The 20164-nt window shown below is 45.4% G+C and overlaps 1 protein-coding gene and 1 long non-coding RNA gene across 2 annotated transcripts in view; both read right to left on the minus strand.

Moving 5' to 3' along the window:
- St6galnac5 (ST6 N-acetylgalactosaminide alpha-2,6-sialyltransferase 5) overlaps positions 1 to 20164 on the minus strand; it is a 168462-nt gene that overhangs the window by 123123 nt on the left and 25175 nt on the right. The window lies entirely within an intron of this gene.
- LOC114699849 lies at positions 9142 to 11067 on the minus strand. The gene is made up of 3 exons (XR_003735597.2): positions 9955 to 11067; positions 9714 to 9887; positions 9142 to 9625 (listed from the first exon to the last, which is right to left on the minus strand). It is a non-coding gene; the product is annotated as an uncharacterized LOC114699849 (long non-coding RNA).

Here is a 20164-nt window from a genome sequence, read left to right on the forward strand (position 1 = left end):
ATTTTATTCTGGGTACCGATGATGCCTGTCTCCTCGCTTACATTTTCTGCAGCCTTGATGCGAGATTACCAATCTTATGCATTTTTGTTGAGTGATAAGCTTTGTGTTTCATTGATATTTTTTCCTGTTGTCTTCTTACACTGTTTCTGACTCCTCTTTATATTGAGGACCACATCCCCAAGACAAGGGAAGGAGAACTCTTTTTTTTTTTTTTTTTTTTTTTTTTTTTTTTTTTTTGGTTTTTCGAGACAGGGTTTCTCTGTGTAGCTTTGCGCCTTTCCTGGAACTCACTTGGTAGCCCAGGCTGGCCTCGAACTCACAGAGATCCACCTGGCTCTGCCTCCCGAGTGCTGGGATTAAAGGCGTGCGCCACCACCACCCGGCCTCCTCTTAGTTTTATTGGTTTCTTCTTATGCTGGTTACCTTCTGTTGTTCACTTGACACACCTCAGAAGAAGTTGAAGAACTTCCCAGATCACACTGGCCTGTGGGCATGTCTATAGGGAATTGTCTTGATTATTGATTAGTGTTAGAAGGCCCGGCCCATTGTGGGTGGAACCATCCCTAGGAGGGTGAACATGGGCTGTATAAGAAATCTAGCAGAAGACAAACCAGAGTGTGAAATAGGAAGCAACATTCCTACATACTTTCTGGTTCAGTTTGTGTTTGACTTCTTGCCCTTACTTTCCCTGATGACCAACTTGTGACCTGTGAGATGACGTCATCCCTTTACCTACTGAAGTAGGGAAGGTCCTGGTGCTTTTGGTCCTGGTGTCTGTCGGAGCAAAGGACACTCTGTCCTTTCTTCCTGCCTTCTGTGTTGGTGGAAGACTCATCTCTGTCTCCGAGGTGAACCTCCCTCCCCAGCTTGCTTCCGTGGTCTCCTCTGGAATCGCATCACACCTGGTGCTTTGGCTTTCCCTTTCACCTCTAACATGTTAGCTGCCCCCTTCCTACACTAAACAATGCCCCCCCACCCCAGGCATGCTGCTACTCAGTTATTTACTCTTCTCTTTGCCACCAACCACGCCTGCCTCTACCCTCCTCCCGCCCGCTCATGGGTTACTATCTATTCTCATGACTTGGCTCACTTCTGATTCTGTTTCCCAGCTCCTACCTCTCCTGACACGAACTGCTCCCCCTCACCACCCACAGTAACCTCTCTATTTTTCTTTCTACCTTCTGCTTTGGCTTGTAGCCTGCCTGTGACTTGTGAGTCTCTGCTCTTTGGCATCACCTTGTGATTGGTGTTTCCACACTAAAGAGTATTGGATTGCTTATCCAGGCACTCATCAAACAAATGCCTGACGGGTCACATCCATTTGTTAGAACTGACAGGCTGACTTTGGGCCAGCTGCTGTTTTCTGGCCCAGCTGTGACCAGTGCAGGAAGATAGTGTGGATACCCAGAATGCTGTGCCCAAGAAACATGTTAGAGCTGGAAACATTAAAAGTAGAGCATAACTTAAAATTTTGGCTGGGTATACTTCTGGCATGAGTTATGATTTGCACTGTTTTTATTAAAAGGAGCTAAGTAGATTGTTGAATGATTGATATTATATCTGAAGTGTCATTTTTTTAAAGCCTATTAATACATTTAGGTCGAAGTTTCTTCTCAGTTTCTGAGTTACATTCATCTAATATTCACCAAGGATTATCACTCAGATGCCTTTCTTTAAGATGTCAGAGAATGAGGAGATTGATTCATAGAGGGTTGCTGGATTTATAGTAGTTGGCTTTTTAAAATTTTTTAAATTTCAAAGTTCTGTTATTTCTTTGTGGGAAGTAACATTCAAAATTTTGCTGGCATTTCACAAGCCCAGGTATGTAGAACCTGCTCAAGGATTGCCAGAGTTATCAGATGTGGTAGCGCACGCCTTTAATCCCAGCACTCGGGAGGCAGAGGCAGGGGGTCTCTATGAGGCTGCCTGAGTTCCAGGCCAGCTGGGACACAAGGTGACCTTGTCCCTCCAGGAAAGAATTGCTTCGGAGAGATTTGCTTTCCTTTCCTGTGCAGGAATCCAGATGTGTCCCTCCCTGCCTCCTCCCCTCCTGTTCTAGCTCAATAGTGTGTGTTTTTTAAAACTAATTTATGTGTCAAATAAACATCACAAAGATGAGTACAGGACATCAAAGCATGATACAGGACATTATTGCCCCCCCCAACACATCTCTATCTCAAGCTTCCACACAGGTGTCCACCATATGGAATGTTGTATTTATGGTGTTTTCTCTGATTGTTTATGGGTCCTCTGTGTGACAGGTTGCAGGCCTTTCTAGTATTCCTCATGCGGTGCTCACACAGCGTGTAGGCAGAGGGCTCTCGGCCTCGCTTCAGCCTCCACTTCCTGATTGAAGCTATCTTAGGGAAAGGTGTCTGAATTTGCTGAGGGCATAACAAAGAAAGGTCAGAAGTTTATTAAGCAGCTAAGAATGCTTGACTTTGTCTTTGGGAATTTGGCTTAGCTCGGCCCACATTTACTCAGTATTATACCCTGGGAGGCACTAGGGATGTGGGGTGAATTAATACACATTCTTAAATCAAAGACTATATACTCTAGACAACCAGACAGCCAAGCTCATGCCCTCTGTGGCTACAAACACTAAATTTCCTTTGGATGGCCACCTTGTATTGTTGAGGGAGACGTGTGTGTCAGAAAAGACTCCATACAAGATTCCTGAGCCACCCCTGGACCAACAAATAAAAATCACTAGGGGAGATGCTACCAGTTGTGGTGATATATTGTGTATCAAATAAAGCTTGCCTGAAGATCAGAGAACAGAGCCAGCCACTAGATTAAACATAGAGACCAGGCAGTGGTGGCACACACTTTTAATCCTAGCACTCAGGAGGCAGAGATCTGTTTGCATCTCTATGAGTTCAAAGCCACCCTGGATTACTTGATGGACTCAGTCTAGGAGAGAAAACAGAGCCAGGCAGTGGTGGCACACACCTTCAATCCCAGTATTTGGGAAGCACACACGCCATTAATCCCAGCACTAGGAAGGAAGTGATGGCTTGGCAGAGAAAGGTGTATAAGGCGTGAGACAGAGCTGAAGGCTTCTTTCAGGCCAAGGAGTCCTAGAGATGGGACGCGGCAGTGACTTGTTCCTCTGTCTCTCCGATCTTTCAGTATTTACCCCAGTATCTGACCCTGGGTTTTTATTAAAAGACCAATTTAAGATCCATGTTACAGCCAGTCTAGAGGGATTTCAGGAAAAACTCACAGTGAGGCCAGTCGTTGGGGAATGAAGCCACAAACATTCTCTGTGCATTTGAGAGCTGTGAGTTTGTTGCCTTTAGTAACAATGTTTGTGACAAGGGCGGAGAGGTGAGCCGGGCCAGATTGAAGGGCGCTGTCTGGTCCTGCTGGGGGGCTTCAGTCAGTCCTGACATTCTTGAGGAACTGGGGGAGCCATTTATGTGCTGAGAGCCTTGGGCATTTTGGTTCCTCAGCAGGATCACCCCCAACTGCACAGAGGGTGTGAAAGGGGAAAGCTAGAGGCCGCTCCACACAGGCAATTAGGAGAAACCTCCAAAAGCTCGACAAATAGAAGCCAATTAAAAGCATTTTAATGGAATTTTAAAACATTCTGATGGCATTCTAATAAATCTACCTACAGATACAAAGTAAAAGAAAACAGGAAATAGAATAAAATCCTCCTGATTCTTCAGTTACACAATCAACTTCATGTCAGCTTTTTAAATCTTTGTCCCTTTCTGTCTGTCTGTCTCCCCCACCACCTCCTCTCTCTCCTCTCTTCTCCTCTCCTCCCTCTCCCTCTCTCTCTCTCTCTCTCTCTCTCTCTCTCTCTCTCTCTCTCTTTATCTTGTGTGTGTGTGTGTGTGTGTAATAGACACAGCTTATTTTTCAGAGTTCTTTCTATTACTGTCCAACTACGAAGTGTGTTTTCTTTGCATGTCAAGCTTTGCTAAATCATAAGCAGAAAAAAGGGTGCAGAGCATCTGGGGTCTGCTCGGGGCTCCACTCTTCTGATCCCCTTTTCAGCCATGATACTTCAGTAACAATGACTTTCACAGTGGAAAGATTTTGTTCAAATTCCTTCTTTTCTTAGTTGTCATAGAGGCCAGGGAAGAGATTTCATATGTACTAACCGCTTGGCTCTTACCATGGCTCCACTCTCTGAAAACGGTTAGCTAGTCAATGGGTTAGCTTTTCAGAAGAGTTTGTTTTGTTTTAAACATGCTGTTTCGTGTGATGGTTAGGTTATATGGCATCTGACTAGGTATGAAGTGACTGCTGTTTGGTCGAATGTGTTCTGGGCAGGATTGTGAGGTGGTCTGAATGGATTCACATATGAACCAATAGACTAGGAAAGGCAGATTGGCATTGCTAGTGTGAGAGGGTGGGCCGCCTCCAAATAACCCGACACCTGACTGGGACGAAGAGCCCAACGAGAGGGAATTAGTGATGGAGATGCCTTGGACTGAAGTGAATTAGTGATGTCGATGCCTTGGACTAAAAGCCGCAAACCCTGGCTTTTCTTGGCTCTTTCCCTGGTAGCTGATGGAGTAGAACAGACATCTTCCTGGATCTCTAGCTTGCCCCACTGAGGACTCCACTCCACAATTACACACAGCAGTTCACCACGATGGACCAACCCATCATGCACTTTCTAGCAGACACCAACATCATGATGTCGTTAGCAAGCCTTCCGTTCACTGAAAAGTAAACCTAGACATGGCTGGCTTGTGAGCTGTTATCCACATGAATCCCAGGACAGCCGGGAATGCATCAACGTCTGTGCAGATGACACTGAGGTATCCCGGTGCCCAAAGGTCAGACATCAGGTTTGGGAAGAGAAACGTCCTGATGGTGTAAGTCTCTGTCTCCAGCCCCCGAGGCTGACGCACGGCATCTGAAGAGGCAAACAGTGGGGAACCGCTGCAGTCCTGGTTTCCTTTCCAGTTAAAGAGACCCAAAGTGAAGACCAGAGTGGAGAGGAGTCTCTTTGGTAATGTGCAGTTGTTTAACATGAGCGGCTGGAGACAATGCTGAGCAGCTGTGCACAGCTGTGTGGTGGGTGCTGCCAGGCCTCACTGTGCTGGTGCCTCAGCTACTGACCTGCGAACTGTCTCACCGGCACTGAGAGCACAGGCAGGGCACACTTTCAGTCGGGATGGAATCCCTCCTTGGCACAAAGCTGGAAGACACTTTCCCCCGACACTCTGCGTGCAGACACTGGCAGGAGGCAGGGCTCTCCACAGACAGCGGCAGCCAGTTGACTTTGGTTTCCATGCAGATGGCTCTATTAACCTTCCTTGACTTTGGCTGAAAACAGCCTTTCTCTTCACTTTCCAAATTCTCAAAGGCACACAGCGATTGCTATACACATGTTAAAATCCCAGAATCTACACCAGCCTCAGCTTCCCTGTGTGAGTGTATCAGTTAACTTTTCTCGTTGTAGTCAAACACTTGATACTAAGCGATAAGGCTCACAGATCAGAAGACACAGTCCCTTCTGGAGGACAGGCTGGTGACAGGATGGCTTGGTACTAAACAGGAAGTAGACAAAGGGGAATTCCAGTGCTTAGCTAACTTTCTTTGTCTATTCCCTCTTTTATTCAGTCTGGACACCCAGACATGGGATGGTACCACTCACATTCAGGGTAGGCCTTTCTTCCTCAGTTAAACATCTTGAAACACCCTGGCAGACACATTCAGGTGTGGCTCACAAATGCCCCAGGTGTTTCCTAATATAATCAGGTTGATGATGGAAATTATCCATCACAATGAGCATGCGAGGGCTCCAAGGGTAAGAGCAGTCTTAGAGAGGGATAGAGATCCACAGGCTATTCTTTCAGTATAGAAGGATGTTGTAGTTTGAATGAGAATGGCTCCCAAAGGCTTGTGTTTGAATGCTTAGTTCCCAGCTAGTGAACTGTTTAGGAAGGATTAGGAGGTGTGGTCTTGTTGGAGGAGGTGTGTCGCTGAGGGTGGGCTTGAGGTTTTAAAAGCCCATGCCAAGCCCTCTCTGTCTCTGTCTCTGTCTGTCTCTGTCTCTCTGTCTGTCTCTGTCTCTCTGTCTCTCTGTCTCTCTGTCTCTCTGTCTCTCTCTCTCTCTCTCTCTCTCTCTCTCTCTTTGCCTACTGCCTGTGGATCAAGATGTAAAGTTCTCAGCTACTGCTCCATCACCATGCATTTCTGTTTCCCACCATGATAACCATGGACTAACCCCCTGAAACTGTAAGCAAGCCTCCAGTTAAATGCTTTCTTTATTAAGAGTTGCCTTGGTGATGGAGTCTCTTTACAGCAGTGGACCTCTGGAGCGTGTGGAATTAGCTTGCTAAGAGTCCAGGTACAAGTTTCCTTGGTGCATGTGGTGAGTTGAATATGAAGAGCTTTTCACAGACCCCCAGGTCAAAAGCTTGGTGCCTAGGGGGTGGTGCTAATTTGAGAGGTTCTAGAAACTTTAGAAGACAGATCCTAGCTGGAAGAGGTAGGTTGGTCACTGGGGAGTGGGCCCGTGAGGGTTTTCCTCCCCCACCCCTCTCTCTAGTCACAGCAATGCAGAAGTAACTAAGAGAGTGCTGAACTTGCGTTATGCTCCCTGTTGTGGCTGTGACCACTTCTTTGCCTGCAGTGTTTTCCTAATGTGCTGTCTTAAGGAACAGAGTTTTATAAACATAGGGCTTTTGAAAAGAAAAATCATAAATCATCACCGGCTATATCTTTACCTACCAGCATATGTACTGCTAACCTAATGAAAACAGGTGTCACCATTGGTTATATACAGTCCAGTATAAAAATATCTTTAAACCCAAATTGAGAACACTCTCTAGTAAAAATATAATTGAGGTAATATGGTCATTGGAACTTAACACTTCTGTTTTCTTGGTGTGTGTGTGTGTGTGTGTGTGTGTGTGTGTGTGTGTGTACACGCCTGTGCAAGCATGCATGCACATGGAGGTGAAAGATAACCTCAACTGTTGTTGCTCTTGTGCCATCCATATTGTTTTTTGAGATAGGGTCTCTCGTTGGCTTGGAACTCACAAATCATGCTAAACTGGCTAGCCCGAGCTCCAGGGGTCCTCCAGCCTCTGCATTCCCCATCCGGTTACAGTGCTTACCACGGCATCGTACACTTTTACGTGCGTTCTGGGGTAGAACCCAGGTTCTCTTGCTTGTATAGTGAAGGTTTTATGTTTAAGTTAGTAAAAATTGTATGTTTTCTACCAGCTACCAAACCGATTATTTAGAAGACTAGACAAAAACGAAACCCTTATCTTCATCTCCATCGAAGTGTTAGGTTGACTTCTTTGGGCAATCAATGCAGACAGCTAGGATGCTGTCCTTGGAATTACTGTATTTATGGGCCTTGCATTTTTTTCAAAGACCAAAAAAAATCATGCATCTTTAACTACAGCAATGTGACAGTGCATATCACCGCCTGCATGTTCTAATTCCATGATTGCATATATTTGCACAAATTATATAATAAGATGCAATTACAATAATTACAGAGGAATAGGCAACAATTGAAAAAATTACAAATTGCCCCTAAAATAACACTAAATGATAAGAAAATCATCAGACAAACCAATACATGGAAAGGAAGTGTTTTAAGATGAACCCAGCTGTAAAACAACAAACATTCCCATGAGAATACCTTTACTGAGCAAAGTGAACCTCGAGTGCTATAGCAGGACACAACCATTTCAGGGAGAAACTTTTTGTTAGAGTGGGAATGCTTAACATCTTGACTTTCCAAAACATATTATGACAAGAGACCCCCCCTCCTTGCTGATCTCTTATTGTTATTCCAAAGACAAGAGGAAGGATAATTACTACAGTCATAAAGCACAGATAACTCTGTGGAATTTTAAGGAGGAGGAGCTGACTCCACTGTGATTTTCTTGTCTTTTCCCCTATAAGCAATGTCTCCAAATGCATATCACTTTCAAGGGTATATATCTGAGAATATTTGTCTAATCATTTTCTTCTTAGGAAAATCATAGCCATAAGACAAATGACAAGGCTCATACATTGGAGTCATCTATAAATTGTCGTGTATTTTATTTACATCCCAATTTCTCACTTTGCTTTATATATCAGACAAATGTCATTAATATAAAAATTGGGGAGTTTGTCTCTTTGGTTTCTTGTACAGTTATTTTATTGAATCCACAGCCACATCTTGGCAGACCGTGACATTGAAAAATTAACATCCTGGCACACTAGAATTCTTCACAAAGGAACTTAGATTCATTTTCTCTCTGGCATTTTCAGAATTCCTGCCTGTTCTAAGCACAGAGCTGAATTTCTTATTTACCATATATTTAACATTCCATGATATACCAGTGTGCTGGGGCTTTTCATCAACATAATGCCCATCTTACAGATATGGAAACTGACTCTGCAAGCTGTGTGCAGAGAGAGGTGCCAGAGGTTCCAATGTATTTGAGTCAAGATGTGAACGGGTTGACACTAAGCTGGCTTCCAGAAGTACACAGGTTATGAGTCTGTGAGGGTGCAAGGATGGATGTAGCATGGCCAGAGCTGAGATGTCTTACAAACGACAGTGACAAAGACATTGAAGTTCTGAGAGCCTGAAGGTTCTGACCATGAAAGCAGGGCAGCCAACACCAGAAGCTTCCTGGGTAGTCCAAGATGCCCTTTGTATTTTATTGCCTGGAAACAGCTTTAATAGACACTGAGAAGTGATCCTCCAAAGGCGGGACAAATCAGATTCCTTGAGAGATGGACTAATACATAATTGATACTGAACCTTCAGGTTCCCAGGGCAGTGATGGTGCAGGCAGCCACACCTTCACTGAGTCACTGATTATATGACCAGTGGTATAATTGTTCATTCATGAGCAAACAGTCACTAAGCATTGGCTCTGGGTCAGTCACTAGACAGGGCTTTGAGGGTGTGAGAATAAATGAAGGGGACGAGGACCTGACTTTATGAGGCTCCTATGCCTCAAAACAACCCAATGGAGTGTATGTTGTATTGTGAAGAGGGAAGAGAACACACACAGAGAAAAACTCCAGCCAGGGTGTCCCAGAGAAAGGCAGACCTAAGTGGGTGCTGAGAAATAGTCAGGTAAAGAGGAAGGACAAGAAGCTAGTCTGGAGGTAGTGGAAGGAGAAGGCATGGGAGGAAAGAGTGCGCTGTGATCCAGGCTGACCTTGACCCTCCTTGAGTTTATTTATGTGTCATAACTTGACTAGCAATCTAATGGAGCTGGGAGTGGGGCCTGCAGAGTCTGCCTGCGGGATTGCTGCCTTTATGAAGAGGTTCAAGGGCCTCAACCTTCTGCCATGAAGAAATAGAGTGACAGGAAACCACCTCCTGGAAGTGGGCCCTTGCCCCCCCCCACACACACACGGGTGCTTTGATCTTGGAATTCTCATGGTTTAGACTTGAGAAAAATACATTTCTGTTGTTTGTGAGCTACCCACTCAGTGGTGGTTTGTAACATCATCCTGTTGAAGTTAAGCCTCCATTGTGAGGCTAGAAATGCCATCAAATTATGATGCTAAGAAGTGAGGACTTTGAGAAGTGATCAGCATTAAGTGACATCGATCACCAAACTGCCTGCAAAGTGTCTAAGTGAACAGCCATGACCTGTGCAGCTCCCAGTGAACAGCCATAGACCTGTGCTGCTCCCACCAGTGAACACCATGACTGTGCTGCTCCCAGTGAACAGCCATGACCTGTGCTGCTCCCAGTGAACAGCCATGACCTGTGCTGCTCCCAGTGAACAGCCATGACCTGTGCAGCTCCCAATGTACAGCCATGACCTGTGCTGCTCCCAGTGAACAGCCATGACCTGTGCTGCTCCCAATGTACAGCCATGACCTGTGCTGCTCCCAGTGAACAGCCATGACCTGTGCTGCTCCCAGTGAACAGCCATGACCTGTGCTTGCAGGTGCGCTCCCAGTGAACAGCCATGACCTGTGCTGCTCCCAGTGAACAGCCATGACCTGTGCTGCTCCCAGTGTAACAGCCATGACCTGTGCAGCTCCTAACCTTGGGCAGACAAGCTTCTTTTTGCAGTGGGTAGTGGTTAATACAGTGACACAGTACTGTCCAAAATGCTGAGAATAAATGATTTCAAGAGCTCAGCCATAGAGAGGACCTCAATATCACTGCCCCCTCCCCCGCCCCCCGGCTTGGACAACATTGCACAGAATGTAGGAGCTGGACGATGAGGAGGAGTGCTGAGAAATGCTGTCCTCTGGACATAACATGGTGTTATACACATGAGCCCACAGCAGCTGTGGCAACCTACACAAGATCTGTGCGAGATCGAGCCAGTTAGAAGTTCCAGCATGGACTGGGGAGCTGCAGAACTGCAAGTGATAGCTGCTAAGGGATGGAGTCACAATTCTGTAGAGTGTGATCACCAGTAGGTTCCCCGTACTCCAGTTAGTGGTGTCACATTCATATGCATATGGGCAGCGCTAATAGGACCCAGTGAGTTAAATAAAATTACATGGTATCTTCTGAGTGAAGAGCCCATCATTGGCTTAGTAAGACCGGAGAGAGACCACGACACATCTATGTTCTCTGTCTTCAGACCTTGTGCTGTTCTGGGCTGCCTCAGGACTGTGCTAGCAAGACAAACACAGGTGCAGTTTTGACCTTGGAATACCAGAATCCATAAGCCAAAGTCAACCTCCATTAAACTAAGACACAGAACAAACAAACCAAGACAGAAAACAGGTTAAAAATAAGAACTTGAGAGAAATTTAGTAGGTGTGGAGCCGTAAGTAGTAAGAGAAACTGGTGAGTGTTAATACTATCATCAGAGAAAAAAGCCACTGTTATAAAAAGTTTACAACAGGGAGTAAGCCTTTGTGTGCACAGGAAACAAAGCCATACCGAGGTCCTGAAGTTGGACTTATATGCCAGAAATATGTCATATGTAGTTGTCAAAAATGCTGTGCAGTGTGCTAAATTCAAGTTAATTAATACTAGATGAGATATATAAATACAGAACAAACATACAAAGAGGGATTGGGGTGACCTTGGAGGAAAAGCTAAAGTGAGGCAGGGACATATCTGAAGGACACCAGCTAAAGCAGGACAAAACCAAACTCTTCACTCATTCTGATGAGCCCCTGGTGCTGCCCTAGGAGGAGCCTCGCCACATGAGGAGCACTGGGGGCCGGAGTCGCTCCTCTACTGCTGTGTTAAAGCCCAGGGGGCGGCACACGCCTTTAATCCCAGCACTTGGGAGGCAGAGGCAGGTGGATCTCTGTGAGTTCAAGGCCAGCCTGGTCTACAGAGGGAGATCCAGCACAGCCAGAGCAACACAGAGAAACCCTGTCTCAAAAAAACTAGAAACTAAACCAAACCAACCAACCAAACAAACAAACAAAACTATGGTCCAAAGCAACTTGAGGAGGAAAGGGCTTATTTGATTTAAGCCCTCAGGTCAACTCCATCGCTGAAGGAAGTCAGGGCCGGAACCTGCAGGCAAGGCCTGAATCAGAGCCCGTGGAAAATTGCTGCTTACTGGCTAGCTTCTCATGGCCTGCTCAGTTTGATTTCTTATATCACCCAGGACCACCCACAGGGGCACCACTCACAGTTGGCTGGGTCCTGCCACACTGTTCATTAATCAAGAAAATGCCCTTCAGACTTCCGTATAAGCCGACCTTATGGAGGCATTTTCTCAACTTAGAGTCCTTCTTCTCAAATGACTCTAGCTTGTGTCGACAGGAAAAAAACTTAACCATCATACAGGGTGACCTGGAGAAGAGATACCCACTAACCAACACACAGGGTAACCAGGAGAGATACCCAGACAGATGGTTTTGGAAACTCGAATAGTCATTGTCTATTTTTTTCCTGTTGCTGTGATCGATTACCCTGCCAAGGGCAATATACGGAAGAGAGGGTTTAGTTTTACTCCCAGCTCAAGACATCGTGGTTGGGAGTCAGGGCCGAGGAGCTTGACGCAGCCAGTCCCATCCTGTCCCATCCACAACGAGGAGACAGAGGATGAAGGAATGCTTGTACTCAGCTTGCTGCCCTACCACAGTATTTATTTTATATAGCTGTATATGTGTATGCCATGCAAGTGCAGGTGCCCGTGGCGGCCAGAGGAGGGCATTGGAATAACTTAACGTGGGTACTGGGAACCAAAGCATGGTGACCTGGAAGAGCAGGAACTATTCTTACCCGCTGGGTCATCTCATCTCTCCAGCCCTGCTTTTCCACTTTATACAGACCAAGATTTCATGCCCAAGAACTGGTCTCATCTATAATTAATAACGGGGACTACTGGGGTCCTACCTCTCGATAGTCCTCTGCCAGGGTCCAGGAAAAATCTACAACCAGCTGATAATTTAGTCTTTGATGATAGGAAATGAATCTATGTACACAAAACTCCTTAGTCCATACACTTTATTATTCTGAGTCAGTTCTCTCTCTACAAGCTTCTATTCTGTTCTCATGCCCAGCTTCTTTCTTGACTGATTTCTCTCTACATGTATCTGCTGTCCCCTCTAAGTTCTATCTTAAGTCTCTCATCTTAGTTCTGCCCCATCCAGGTTCTCATCCATCTAGATCCTTCCCATCTCAGCTCCTCTCCCATCTTTCTCATCTTGTTCTTCCCCATCTGGCTCTTGCTCATCTTCCATCTCATTCCTCTAGTCCTCTCTTCTAGCCTTCAATCTAGTTCTTCCCATCTCAGTTCATTCCTCTCCAGTTCTTACCCATCTAATTCTTCCATTCTCTTTTCTCTTCTCTGACTCCCCATCTGAAAATAAAACTCCATTTAATCCCTTTGGCCCAAGCTATCTCTGCTCCTGCTGTTTCTGGCAAGTGTGTTCGGTCGCTAAGCAACTTGGCTAGGCATCTTCCATCACAGCTAGATGTACCTGTAAGTTGGAACCCTTTACTTCTGAGTTAATTGTTAAGGCTAGATCTAAAACTAGAGTTAAGACTTTGGAAAGGGAGAAAGTTAAGCTTAATTAGCACATCTGCCAGGCCTTCTCAAACAGATAGTCTGGCTGCTTAAGTCTGTTCTTAGAGAATCTGTGAGGTATCTCAGGTAAGATACTTTCATCCATCTGGGGATGGTCCTGGCCTGATGCTGATAATGACGATAATGACTGAAAGGCCTGAAATTAGGGATCCTTGCTGCATTACTGCTCAGAAGGTTATCTAAATGTTCTTTTAGTAGAGGGGAAATGGTGCCCAGTGAATGATGGAAAAGCTACAATAGCACACGAGAAACTCATAGCAGGAAACGGCTAATAATCAAAATCGAGTATCACCAAGGCTCCTTGAGTCTCAGCTTGACCTCTGGAAGGCCCTTGGCTTCCTCCAGGTATTAGCTTGTCAAAATCAGCTGAAATCCCACTTCATATTTTTTTTGTGGCTTGCAGCAAATTAATAAGGGTCTATCCATGTAATTTAACATAATGGAGACAGTCCCCACAGACATAGGCAGAGGCCCATCTCCCAGGTGATAATAGATTCTGTCAGGGTGACAAGACCAACCACCTTGATTGGTAGAAAATAAATACAGGAGAGCATGACGAAGGGTGAGTTGGGTTGTAGAGAAGGCTGGGTTTCACTTTGAATATCATGGTATTCATCGGACAGTCAAAGTTATTTGTCTAGTAAATGCTTGGATGTACAGATATGTGGTTCAGGACAGACACCATGGTCAAGATAAAGACAAATTCCTTGCATGGACCATGTAAACATCTATGCAGAGTGAGATGCACTCACTTTCCAAACACAGACACTTTCTACCTGAGAGAGCTATTCCCGTTCCACCTGCCAGTCAGAAGTGGTGCCTTATAATTTTTACTGCGCCCGCACTCAACAATCAAACCCGATGGGACAGCACTCTATTTAATGGAGGTATTCCTCTAAAAGTCAACACTGAGTGCCATTCATTTGCTTCTCACATCTTAGACAGACTTTCCAGAATAATTATCTGATCAGGAAGTTCAAAAGTTCAGCTATTCTTTTAACTGCCTTTCTTAATTCAAATTCTTACTTCACTCCATGAAAGACATTATCACTGTGTTTCCTCCACTGGGGAACGGCTCCTTCGACAGGCTTCCATCAGGCTCCACTGAGAGGACCCGGAGAGTGGCTTTCTTCTAGGCACTCTTGGAAGTCCCACTTTGAGGAGAGGTGTGCCGAATTTCATGTCACATTCTCCATGTTGAGAGTGCTTTCACTTGCCTGGATTAACTACCCACTAGACACAAACTTTATCAAACATTTCTTTTTTACATTAGCTTGGGAGTTTTTGTAGTTAGATGAAGGCTTGAAACGACTTCCTGCTCTGCAGTTAGGAGGACTTGTGGCTTTTTCTAGCTCCGAGAGGAGATGATGAATACGTTTAAAATGAAGGCATTTTGCCAGCTTCTAAGGAGCGGGTCATGCTAACTTTCTACATGCCCCGGAAAACAAGGTGATCAGGCAAGGACACGGTGGATACCGTCTTCTGAGCCACCTCGCCCAGCTCAAACCCCACTCCCCGTCTGCCGAAGGCGGCCACCAGAGCAAGAGATGAGTGTCGCTCACGTTCCCTGTTTGTGTTCCTCAAATACGCTGGAGCATACCGCGACAGTTTTTGCTTTCTGGACAACCCATACACGGACCCCAGTTTGCAAATGATTGGTATGATAAACAGATTTCATTTTATGAAAACAGTTTAGCAAACAGAGCAGAAATTTTGTCTTCATGAGTAAAGTCATGGCTTACCTATTACGGAAGCATGTAGCTTTCAGTTCTGGGAAAGAACCATTTCCCCAGGTTCTGTTAAAGAAGTGGGAGTTAACCATTCTATTTTTTCTTTTATGTGTGTGTTTTGTATGTGTGTGCATCTGAGTATATGTTCTTGTGTGTGCACATGCTTGTGAAGGCCAGAGTGTGGTCTTAGCTATTGTTCCTCAGTCTTGGGTTTTTGGTTTTTTCTTTTTTCAAGCCAATGTCTCTCATTGGCCTGGAGCTTGCCAAACAGGCGAAGCCTGCTGGCCAGAGGAGCCTGTGCCTCCCCACTGCTGGGGTGGTAAGCAGGCACAACCATGGCTGATCGCCTGGGAGTGGGACTCAGGTCCTCAGGTACTCAGGTACGTGCCAGGCAAGAACTTCACCTGCGCTCTCCAGTCCCAACAATTCTATTTTTCAATGGTTAAACGAGAAAGAGGAGAGGTTCTGATTTAGATATGGGTACACAACAGAGAAATAGACTCGATTCTGTATGGAAAAAGGGCCAATCCAAGAAACCCACCCTGACCCTGAACTCAGAACCTAAGAAACACATCCTGACCCTAAAACCAGAGTCAAAGAAACACACTTTGGCCCTAGAATCAGAGAAAGAACTATGCCCTGGCCCTAAAAGTGGAAGCAAAAGGTTAAAAAGAGCCAGTGAAAGAAACACACTCTGGCCTTGAAACCAAAGCCAATCCTGCCCTTGGCATGAAATCAACCAATCCCTGAGCATGAATTCTAGCACCCTGACCCTGAACCCAGAGCCAGTGAAAGAAACACTTTAGCCCTGAAACCACAACCAAAGGAACACACCCTGGCCCTGAAATTAGAGCCAAAAAAGGGCCAGTAAAAGAACACAGTTTGGCCCTGAAACCAGACACAACTCTGCCCGGGATCAATGAAACCAACCAGTCCCGGAGCTGGAAAACTAACCAATCCCTGGACAGAAAATCTTCTTTGTGGAGAAACTCTGCCCTGAGAAGCCCTATATGCCCCTCTGCCCATTCAGTTGTGGGCTGTTCTTTCTCACCCTGGCAGAGGCAGCCACTCTCCTGGACTCCTCCTTCCCAAATAAATCTCCTGAAAGAGTTTAGGGTGAAGATCTTTCAGGAGCACAGAACAGAAGAACCTTTGTTCAGACGTTCCCTTAGGGAGGCTGAGGAGAAAAAAATTTTGTTGAGATGTTCTCTTAGGGGAGCTGAGCAGAAAAAGTAACAACTTTTTGGGGAGGAGATTGCTATATTCTGCAGCGTTCCCCTTTAGCAGAGGGAAGCTGAAGAAGCGCATCTTGGGGCCAGAGAGAAGCAGCATCACTCTGCTGGGAAGCCCCCTTAAGGGGGGAGGGGAAGCAAAGCTCAGCTGTAAGGGTTCTTCTAGGAGAGGAGCAGGATTGCTACATCCTGAGGGGAGACCATCTCCCCCACCCCCACCCACACACACCCGGGCTTTAAGTATATAGCTTGACTTCCCGACAAGTCGGAATACCTTTCTCTCCAGAACTGTAACACTAGCAGATTCCACACCTCATTTGGACCCTTCCTTCTCCAAATCTTCCATCCTTAGGCCAATCTGGTAAAGACAGTGGGTGACAGAGTGGCCTGGCCTCTGAGGCAAAGAATGACCACAGAGCCACAAACCTGATGCTAAGAGGAACTGCTGGGATGGAAGGACTGTGGGGGAGGGGCTCAGGAGGCACCACAACTGGTCTCTATGGGCACCTGTCAGCCATCAACTATACAGAAAATAAACAGGGCTCTGCATTGTTATTGTTAACTCATTTCCAGATATAACACGGAGAAATGCGCACAAGTAAGACTGCAGCTCCTTGGATTATCATAGACTGGGTGCTCTGTGTAAACAGCCCCAGGTCAAAGGCTAAGACACGGCCAGAAGCACAGCTGCCCTTTCTCTCTCACTAGTGCCCACAGCCTCCCATGGGGTAGTCACTAGCAGCTCGCTGCAAATTCATTTAGACTACTCGGAGTTTGACATAAGTGGACCCAAAAGCTCCTTTTCCCAGCTCTCTTCACTCAGCATTCATACCAGGTGCTTTTCAGAATCCATTCATTCTTGCTGCCTTCTGGAATTCCATCTTGAGTATACCACAGTTTGTTTGCTCAAGCACTGGAGGATTTAGGGGCTAATCCAGGGACTGCTAAGACATTCTTGTACAATCCCTTTAAGGGAAGGATGGAGCCTGTGTGTGTGTGTGTGGGGGGGGAGCTGCAGCTGTCAATCAGACTGCCTTCTCCCTCCTCTCCAGAGTCTCTAAACTGCATTCTCTTTGCAAATACAAAATGACTCAGGGGCCTGCTCAATAGATGTCCCACAGGCTCAGGTGAGACTCTTCCCTGCAAGAGACAGCGGAGCCGCAGCCAGCTAGAGTCTCACAGGCCTGTTTGTTTTCACAACTGTTGTATTGATACCCAATTCCTATTGGGTGCAACTCATTAAAATGTACCGTGGAGTAGGGTTTTGTTTGGTTTTCAGCAAATTCAGTGGTAGGTAAAAATGACACCATAGTAATTCTGGAACATTTTGAACACATCAGAAAGAATCACTTGTCTTTTAGCTGTGACTAGCCCTTCTGGTCACTCTGACTAGCCTTGAGTAAGCATTCACCACTGGATGCAGGAAGAAAAAATTCTAGACAAATGGAATTATATAACATACAATTTTTCTGACTATATTTTTAAAATTTACCTTAAAAATTTTAATGATCTGTAATGTACATGTGGGGGGATGTGCACCTAAGTGCGGGTGCCTGAAAAGGCCAGCAGGTCTGGGTCATCCAGAAGCTGGAGTCACAGGCAGTTGTGGGCCACCTAATGTGGACTCTGGGAGTTGAACTTGGGCCCCCTGCAAGAACAGTGCTTTCTCTTAATCACTGTGCCATCTGTCGCCAGCCCATAATTATCTTTTAAATTCAGAAGAATGGTTTCATGGGTTCATGACACCTATTAGTATTTCAGTCCATTTTTCTACCAAATATCATTCAGTTGTATGATTCAACAGTGGATGAACACAATGGAGCTCTAAATGCTGCGATGGTTTTTCTTTATATATATTTATTTTTTTCATGTATTTACATTCTTTCCTTTCTCCCATCTCCTCCCAAATGCTCCCCACCTACCTACCTACTCACTTTCATGTTCTTTATCTCTTTTTGTTTCTCTCTCTCTCTCTCTCTCCCCCTCTAACAGAAAACAAAAAATGAAATTAAAACCTCATTAAGACAAAAAAATACCAAAATGAAAAGAAACCAAAGCAAAAGAAAAAAGCCCACAGAAACATGGCGTCTGCTGGTGTTGGCCAACTACTCCTGGGCCTGGGGCCTGCCTTGGAATGAGCTTAATATACCCAGTGTCACCCACTGGAGGAAATACATTTTCCATTCCCAGCAGGTAACATTTGGACATAACCTCTTGGTTAGGGGTGGCACTCTGTGTCCACTTCCCCTCCTTGGTGCTGGGACTTTCTAGTTGAATATATGGAGCAGTGTGTGCCGTCACTGTTCCTGTGAGTTCCCGTGTGCGTCCGTCCGCCCTGCTGTGTCTGGAAGACACCGTTTCCTTGAAGCCACCCTTCACCTCTGGCCCTGCCAATCTTCCTGCCTCCTCTTCTGCACAGATCTCCGAGCTTTGAGGGGAGGAGTTTAATGAAGCCATCCCATTCAGGACTGAGTACTCTAAAGTCTCACTCTCTGCATGTTCTCCAGTTGTGGGTCTCTGTTAACATCTACTGCAAGAAGACACTTCTCTGAGGAGGGCTGAGCAAGTCACGAGGGCGTGGGTATAGCAGTATCTTTTTCTGATGAGATGCTTTCTTCCCATTGATGCCTGGATCAGAACTGCTGGAAGGAACATTTAGTAGCTGTATGTATAACCATTTGAGGAAGTCCCAGATTTTAAGGCCACAGTACCATCTCTGCCTTCCCCTTGGCTGTGAATAAAGGATACAGTTTCTATAAACATCCTTGCTGGCCCCCATCTGGGAGATGTGAGATGATATCATGCCGTGGTGGTGATTGCACCTTTCTGACATGAAGGATGTCAGGAATCTCTCCTGGCATTGGTAGCTCACCTGTGAATCTCCATGGAGAAATAGCATCCTCCTTCACCATTTTCAAGCCATGCCATTTCCAAGCGTCCTTTACGCCATCTTGATGCAAATCCCACACGAGATGAGTGATGTGCAGGTGTTCTCTTACTTACTTTCCAGGCTGTCTCTTCATTTGATGGTGTCATTTGAAGTACAAACATTTTTAATTTGGACAAAGGTTACTTCATTTTTTCCCCTTTGTTCCTCATTCTTTGGACTGTTGTCATATCTAGGACTCCATTGCCAACTTCACACAGATTGTCTTCTAGAAGGGACTGCTTTATATATTCATATTTACATACATTTTACACTTATAACTTTGCTCTATTTTGAGTTAATTTTGCTATAAGGCATGACAGAGGGTCCAGTTCCATGATTTTACATCTGCTCTCCAGTCATCTCAGCACCATTTGCTGACAAGATGACTCATTCTTCACTGGATAGTCTTGACACCCCTTCTAAAGTCACATGACTACAGATACAGCAGGCTCAGTACCATCTCTGTGATGTGTCTGTCTTATTTGAGAAACATGTCTTGATTACTAACACTTTGACAACTGACACTAGTTTTGAAGTTGGGAAATTTTAACATTTGAAACCCTCCAAGTTTATTCTTTTTCAACCCCATTTTAATGAGGCCTAATCTCTTGCCTCCCATGTGAGTTTTGATAACAATCTGTTAATTTCTATGGAGAAGCCAGAGGCTATCCAGTAGGTATTGGGTTGATCTGTGATGTTGGGGTGTTCTGCCTTCCTCTGTGAAATCTTAAAAGCTGTGAAAATTGCTGCTCTTCACTGACTGGGGTCTTCAGTTCCTCTGTGGTGGTCTGAAGTTTTTATTGTAGAAGTTTCATTCTTCATGGGTTTCACTCATTCCTAGATGTTCCCTCTTTTTCCAGTGTATTGTAAGTGGACTCCCTCCCTCCGTTTTGGTTGATTGCTGTAAATATAGAGAAACAGGGCTGGATCCGGTACATTAGTCTTGGATCTAGCAACCGCACTGGTCTCAGGTTCTGGTTCCGTAGAATTTAGTGTGTTCCTGGAGGCTATATGGGAAAGGTATGTGCCCTTCCCTTTAGTTTTAAGAAAAATAATTTCAAAAAATCCTGGTTATCTTGGCACATTATATGATGTCAGCTTCCTGGGAGAGGATGATGGTAACTCTGATACCCGGGGAATATCTGGTCAACAGCCTCAGCTCGCTGTACCACTGACCCAGACAAACAAAGCAAGGCGTGCCACACTGCTGTTTAGACGCAGGCTCCATTTGGGGGCTCACTCTCCGTGAACATGCTCAAGCCAAACAAATCATCCAAAGTAAGGCAAGACAGCCAAGAAATTCAC

Source organism: Peromyscus leucopus, chromosome 6, assembly GCF_004664715.2.
Source record: "Peromyscus leucopus breed LL Stock chromosome 6, UCI_PerLeu_2.1, whole genome shotgun sequence".
Taxonomy (NCBI): domain Eukaryota; kingdom Metazoa; phylum Chordata; class Mammalia; order Rodentia; family Cricetidae; genus Peromyscus; species Peromyscus leucopus.